This window comes from Carassius gibelio, chromosome B12, assembly GCF_023724105.1.
Source record: "Carassius gibelio isolate Cgi1373 ecotype wild population from Czech Republic chromosome B12, carGib1.2-hapl.c, whole genome shotgun sequence".
Lineage (NCBI taxonomy): Eukaryota > Metazoa > Chordata > Actinopteri > Cypriniformes > Cyprinidae > Carassius > Carassius gibelio.
Window position 1 is genome coordinate 6,054,275 of NC_068407.1, and position 8,269 is coordinate 6,062,543.

The following is an 8,269-nucleotide window of genomic DNA, read 5'->3' on the forward strand; positions in this document are numbered from 1 at the left end:
CCTTTCATCTGAGCTCGGCGCAACAGAGAGCCAAGCGACGGAAGAGGGAAAAAATGGCAAAGCATTAATACTAATCACTGGTGCGGTAAATTAATTTTGGATTGCTTCTGTGGGTTCATACAAAATTGTTTTGTTGAGGGGAAAAAGGAGATTAAAGCTTTAATTATACTTGGTAATTCATTCCACAAAATAAATATCCCCTTTTTAAAGGGTCTCTTTCGATGCGGTAATGTGGTGTCTGTCACAAGGCAGGGTTATAATGAGACCCAGCAGATGAGGTGTTCACCCATTTCTCTTTTTAAATTGAGTAGTAGTATCTTCCAACACCCCTCCCATCTGACAGACACATCCCCATCCTGACGCCATTGGTAAAGGAACCTCCTGGAAAGCCTTTTGGCCGATCAGGAAAATGAACCACTAACTATTCATATACAGAATTATCTATTTGCTAAATATTAATTTAGAAAATATCAAAGAAATCTAAGTAAAATGGCACCATTATTATGGTATATTAAGGGATCAATTGTGGACACAAAGAACATAGCATTTACAATCAAACTGACAATATTAATAATCAATATCAAAGTGTTACAGTATATGACATTTTGAAATAAACTGAAGCATATTATATTACACCATCAAAGAGTATTAAAAGAAATTGAATTTTTAGACGTCTTCTAAGAATTCAGATAGCTAAATATATTAAAATCCTTTCTTGAAAATAAAAAGTAATTTTCTACTTCATGGAGGTAAGATTTAGCAAGAAATAGTGATCAAAAAAATGTTCGCTTAATAATAAATACATTTTCTGATAGTGAAAAACTGCCCTGCCTCCCATTGAAATCTTGGCGTTGATTGGTGAACACGAGAGCCAATAAGATAAACCTGCAGTTCTACTTTGCCCTTGTCACTTTAGCGCGCTTTACATAATGTGTAAACAAACGCAAGTTCTTACGCACGCGCTATAATTGAATGTGAAAAGCAACACGGGTGAGTAAATGACAGGAAAGATACAGTAGTACATTTTATTCCTGTCATATTTGGTTTGCTTTTGTAACACGGAAAGTGCAGATGACTTAAAACAAAGTAGGCATATTTGTCAAAGTTAATACATTTTAATTACGTCTCATAGTAACTTTTAAAAGGTAATTTAATTTGTAGACTTCAGTTGCTATCTTTTGTAAGTATCAGCTAAGTGAATGAATATAAATGTCCCTCGCTGAAGGGAAAGATAATCTGTGATTAAGGTGTGAATTTTGGTAAATTCATCACAACTTTATATTTCTTCGTTCTTAAAATCAAATCTCTCTGTAGATTTTCCAACACAACAATGATTGTCATACAGGCTTAGAACAATAAGACAGAATTTTCTTTTTTGGATTAAATTAAAACATAAAAAATGCAGAGAACACTTTAATTTGACCAAAAAAAATTCCCATTAAAAACAAAAAGTAGAGTTTTTGTCATCACAGATGAATCTGAGAATTGTCTCATGCGATTTTCATTTCTCACTTTTACCTGGCAATTTTACAAGAACCAAGAAACGGCAGACTTAGCGAGGTGTGGCAAAGCAAAACCACAGAAATAAAGAAATATCAAGGGAGCGTAATAGAGATGTTGCTAGTGTATCAGGAGGATGAGAGCAAGTCGACTCTACTCAGAGACACGGCTGAGATTACAGACTCAAATGAGAGTAAATATTTACTAAGGGCTCGTCTAGAGCAAGAGGGAGCATTCAGTCATCAAACAAACAAGCACAAACACAGATACACACACACACTTTCTGCCCGGTGCTTGCTCCGTTGCTGGAAGATCTCATTAAACGCAGGTCAGCTTTTGTCTGCCCACCTCTGGGCTCAGACTTCACTAATCTGCCATCACAACTGCATTGTCCAGCATTACACACATACACACACAGATTTCCAGACACAAGAGCAAACACACGCTTGCTCCCCGGTGTGTGCTCTGTCTACAGGTCTCCAAATCCCGCCGCAAACAAACCACAGCAACACTGCTGATCTACTGCTAGCTTTCAGTACAGACCAGAAAAAAAGAGAGTGACAGAGGAGTAGTATTGCCTGCTTTCATTTCACTTTAACCCTCATGTGAATTATTCCCTTTATATACATTCAGTCTGCTTAATGAGAAAGGGGTTGAACTGAGCAAAAATGTGTCCTCAGACAGTCCCAGTGTATCTGTGCAAATAGTGTGTATGTAGTATATACAGAAAGTGTACTGTATATGAGCACCATAAATATATCATCACATTTTGCTAACCTTTTTAGACACTCTAAATAAAATATTAATGGAATATATGGAATGTAGCCACTTAATTATTTTATGCTGTTAATCACTCTTTACCACTGGGACTAGATCTTTGATCAGTGAGTTGAACACGAGAAACAAATCAATCCAAATCATTCAGACTGGGTTTGTGAATTAAATCAATTCATTCTATAAAAAAAAAATTAATTACTGGATCAGACATTGCTACTTCAATTTTCTCCCCCCTTATTTTGTTACAAACCTATATGACCTTTTTCAACTCTGTAGGATATTTTGAAAAATGTTGGCAACCATACAGTTTTGGTTCGCATTGACATCCATGATGTGAAGAAAACATACCTTTGACGTAAATGGCAACCAAAATTATGAAAATTTTTAGGTGGACTATCCCTTTAAATTTCAGTCACACCATTCTTCTTTATCATATGACTTCAGAAGACATTTTTTAAATGCTTTAGTCAACGTTGATTGTAATTGTGTGAAAAATGCAAACAACATTATTAATAAATTATCCTTTTGTGTTTTATAGAAGAAAGGAAGTCAAACAGGTTAGGGATGGCATGAAGGTGAGTAAATGATGGCAGACTTTTCATTTTATGGTGAACTATCCCTTGAAGCAGTAAGGATTTGTCTTTTCATTGCCAGGAACTGGAAGTATTAGTTGTGTTTACTCCTGGCTGTGAGGAATAGTCCTGTTTAAGGTAGCTCATCTGTCTGAGTCACACTCAATCTAGCTACAGCTGGCTTACGGCACCGCCTGTTTAAAATGGAAGCCTACAATCATAATAATGCCAGGCTGGGTTTGTTACGTTATTGCTATTCTCTCTGTACTGGCCTCTGCCTCTTTATTCTTTCCTTTTTTCCTCACTCTCTTTTGCTCACCCTCTCAATTCGAGGTTCAGTTGAAGAAAGCTTTGTCGGCAGGACTGTTAGAGTAACATCATTACCCAGGCCATGAAGTACCAGTCATGTTTAACAGAATCTGAACTGAAGACATTAATTGCACAAATTTAGATGTTCGCTGAATAAAATGGATTATAAAAAAGAATGATCTGTAATGGAAAATTATTCCTGCATACTTTCTCTACTCCTTTCATTCTCTCCTTCTTTCTTCCATTCAATTTTTTTTTATTTTTTTTTTAACGCCCGGAGGTCCATGGAGGGTTTTTTCTCTTCCTTACTGCTGTTTAAAGAGATCACATAAAATAGAGGGAGAGACACAGGGGGAGCTGTAATTGTGCTGGAATATTTTAACTGTGGTGACAAGCAGCCCAGTGATACCCTTCCTCTAGCTTTATTATGGGAGTTTATCATGACCGGTGTCAAGTTTATATGTTAAAATCACTCAGGCTCAGGAGCTCATTGCTTCTTCTGCCTTGAGTGGTCTGGAGAGGTGGAGGGCAGCAAAATGACGCTGGTTGGTGGACTTCTGAAATGACGAAGCAAACCCTTTGGGAATTTTGGTCAAATGTAAATTCACAATCCAGTTCCTATTTGATGTTTTTACTGTTTTTGGGTTAGAGACAAAAAAAATTAAGCACCAATAGCATATGCTGGTATGTTTTGAAGCATGACAAATAGTTTGAGCTGGTCCTTAGTTGATCCTTAGCTGGTTGTGCTGGTCCAAAGCAGGCCCTAAGCAAGTAGCTCCTCTCAGGACCAGCTTAAACCAACTAAGGACCAGCTTAAACCAGCTCAAATGAGCTGTCATGCTTCAAAATGTACCTAACCAGCATATGCAGTTTTATTTTTCTACAGGATATTTACCTTATTTGTAATATGCTGAGAATGTTTTAAGGCCATTTAAACATCTTAAACTGTGTTGTTTTATTGGATAAGGGTCATAAATGGTTTAAGCAAAGACCAATTACTGCTTTTATTCAGCAAGGATATATTAAATTGATACTTTTGTCATGTTAAAAGAGGGTATTAGTGTCTTAACTGCATTTTGGCAAAATAAATGTACCTAGATGAGCTTTAAAGACAAAACAATCTTAACAATAGCAAACCTGAACGGTAGTGTAAATATCATATAAATGCGTTTTTTTGTGTGTTAGTCTGGAGACCTACAGTGGTTCTTGAAGTCAGAAAAGTCATAACAGTGTTATATGTGGTATATTTTCACTCCAGAACAATAAGAAATGCCACAAATATAATTGCAAATTTTGAGAAAAGCTGCAGGAAATTTTTGATTGCAAAAAAAGAAAAAAAAGGGACTGCCTAATGTTTGGTAGACCTATATTCTTATTGCTTACATAGTTTTCTGTATTCTAACATTTTCACGCATTTGTGTTCATTTTATTATTTAGTCTACTGTTGATTTTCGGTAATAGTAGCTATAATATTGGAACATTGATTTAATTAAATGGAGGTTGAGGTAGACTAACTTACCTGTTAAATATGTAAATTCAGGATTAATAGCTCCAGTCTAAGCCACAAGCAGGCAGGCCATGTGGTCCTGCTCCCCCTCTAATATTGACTAAATATCTAGGTCAGTGGTTCCTAAACTTTTCACACACTATCCTCTCAGAAAATATTAGGCTTTCCAAGTACCACCATTGTGACTAACATTGACTTGGCTTGTGATGGGCAAGGACTCTGCTGGAATGTTGTCCTGCTCCACTTCACAGATGCTGAGTGGGAGTTTTATAATCACGGATACTTATTTTTGACACTTTATTCACCAGGAAGAAGAGCTCGTTCCACGTATCATACGTCATTACGCTATTTGTACATCACTGCGCATGTGCAGTACTTTCCCGTTCTGGTTTTCAATCCGATCAAGTGTTTACATATTCTCTCACTCAGATTACAGAAAGAATAAAACCACCCCTTACAATCCGATCTAAATTTTAGTTGGATCTGGCCAATTCAATCTGACTGGCATGTTTACATGTGACTTTTTTTATTCTGATTGTGCTTCTAGTCCTATTACGATCAGATTAGTAGGGTACATGTAAACCCGGCTAGTGACGAAGCTCGTTTGTGTTTGCAGTCCATAAACCACAGACGGTTAAGACAGCTGACTCCACTGTGTGACCCTGTCTCTCTCTCACACACACACACACACACACACACACACGCAACGTGCAAAACTCTGCATTGGAACATTCAATAGCAATACTTAAACTAATAACAAAACCTACTTACAGTGGCTGATTCAGAAACACTAGATTGTCGAAGCAAAGTCAGAATTACCTCCTCTCCTAGGTTCACAAAACGGTTGTCCATAAAATGTGTTGCAGTTCTGTTGTAAGTAATCTTAAAGAATCATAAATGCATCTACTTTCAGAAAGCCAAATAAAGTGCTCTTGCTTTCGCCTTGATACACACAACATCTCCCTGACATGCCTGCTACAAAACTAACTGCAGTTACTGAAACCAGGCCTTCTTTTTTTGGATGAACATTTGGGCAGTGTTACGTAAATATTTCCACATAGTGACGTAGACATGTGGGGGTGTGTTTAAATGAGCCATTTTAGGGGGTGTGGCAGAGTCTTAACTTTGATAAAGAATATCTCTTTGGATTTGAGACTTTAGTCTTTGCAACTTTACAGATCTTCTTCATGCACCAAGAGCTTGTAACACTCCAAAGAGAAAGAAAAAATTTAAATTGCATAATATGACCCCTTTAACATACTTTTTCATGCAAAGTTACATTGCTTCACAAATAATAATTCCAAGAATGAAAAGCAAATTTCATTTAATTTTTATATATAACTTCTAACTATTGTTTGACTGTTTGTCATTAAACCTTAATTTAAACTCATAGATCATCATTACAAGTAAGTTAACTTTGATTTGTATGTGACTAAATGTGGTGATGTCTGAGTAGGTGAGTTTCTTTCTAATTATTCCACCAGTTTAACCCATTCAGGCCCATTTTCAGACTGACTTTGGACAGTGCAATAAGCCAGGCATTGTGATGTGATCCTCTCGCCTGTTTTTGCCTCTACCTTTCTCAAATTATTGCCATGTTTTTGAAGCTCTGTGAGAGCGCAATGAGCAGGGGTACTTTTGAAAATTCTAATTTTACACATACAGTTCTCTTGTATTTTTTTAATGTAAATTATATTCATATCTGCATTTTTATAGCTTTTCATCTGCAGTAGACATGGGCACTTCAGATATAATGACTCTAAAGTAAAGACAAGAAACTCATCCTGGTGCCCTTTCCATTGAATGTGTGCATGCAGATGTGATTGTTTTTTCAAGGTCGAGACCATTGACCGAGATTTCTGTCTTTTAAGCACACAGAGAGGCCTGAATCAGCTTTTCCCGGTTGTTTGAAGGGAAATGAGAGTGTGGCTCCATTAATTAGCTGGGCATAAGCGGGACTATTGAGAGAGGAGGAGGACGTGTCCATCCCAGCAGAACAGAGCAGCCACACGTCTCGGGCCACATCGGTGTGTTTTGATAACAGACTCGGAATTAGGCTGGCTCCTGGTGGACCGCATTCTCCATGCCGTCACAGCCAGCCTTGCTTATCATTCATCCTGCTGGAAAGAAGAAAAAAACAAAAGCACAGGGATGAGGAACATTAGCACATAATCACCCGTGTGTCTGCACCAGACATATGAAAGCAGCTCATCTTTACTTTTTTTACATGAACGCATGAGGGGTGGAAGGGGGCAGTGATGAAGTGTTTGTCAGAGTGTTTTGCGGGCCCACACAACAAGGCATCAGGGAGAGATGGTGAAGAAGACACACTGGTAGACCCCCACCCCTCCTCCGTCTTTGTCGTTTAACACCCCCTTTTCTCAAACCCTTGTTCCCGTGCTCGGCTTGCAGCACAGAGTCATTTATACATGAGTGATTAGAGGCCTCAGAACCAGAGGATATATTCATTTCCTCTAAATGAGCTTTTATTGTCTGGCATTTTTTGCATAGAGGTTTAATACGGCAGCGGTGGGGGTGCATTAGATCACATATGTGGATGAATTACATGGGTGAAAAACATGTCCAGGTCATATTTGACTCCAAAATTAAGAGAAAATAAATAAATATTGGCAGATTATCTAAGGATTTAAAATATTTCGTACATTCCTGATAATTTAGGATAAAAATGGATTTGTTTGTTTGTTTATTTCCCATTATTCTCAATGGTGTTTCTTATTACTATAATACACTTTATTTAAATTAGCATAAATTAAAAGGGAGCACAACAAAGCATTGTGTTTAAACACTTTATGGTTCTAAATAATATGATTTTTTTTAATTAGTCTTAGTATTAGTATTTTTTGGGTGTGCTTTTTTGTTTACTTGTTTGATTTCTTTTAATACTATATTTGAAATGTGACCCATGGAATTCACCCATATGCAGTTGTACACACACAACTCCTGAGCGGTTATATTGTGAGCTAGACTGAATGCAAAACTAATATTCATCAAGCATTTTCTCACGCCACACAAACAGCCGATATCAATATCACACATTGGCCAGAACTTTCAAAATCCAGCTGTCGTATGGTCTGAAAGAGCGGGGGCTTGAGTAATCCACTCAGCACGCTGACTCAGTCGCTCTCCTGTTAATTAATGAAATTGCTTGAACAGTTTCAGGTTGGTGACTCATTGGACTGGTACAGTCATTGATATCTTCCTGTAGAGCGTGGGCGTCAGGCAATGTGCCGAGCCAACGCACAGGATTGAGTGCTGAGCGCATGTGCTCGCATGGCGTGTTTATCCACTTCATTATTTAGTGTTAATTAAGTTGGAAGCCTTCACCAGTAAGGCAGAACAGTAGCATCTGCTGCGGGACAGAGAAAAAGAGGGGCGGACGAGCCTCTGAATCTGAGACGAGGGGGCCACTTTTCACAACTGAGAGGAACGGAAACGAGCGCCAACGTGATAAGTCTTTAGTGGACCAATTAATGAAGTATGTAAGGTGGGGAGGGGCCGATGGGACAGGACAAAGTGCTGGCATCTGGGTGGGAAGCACATTACAAGAGCCTTTTCTGCTTTTTGAACACCCATAAAAGGTGCA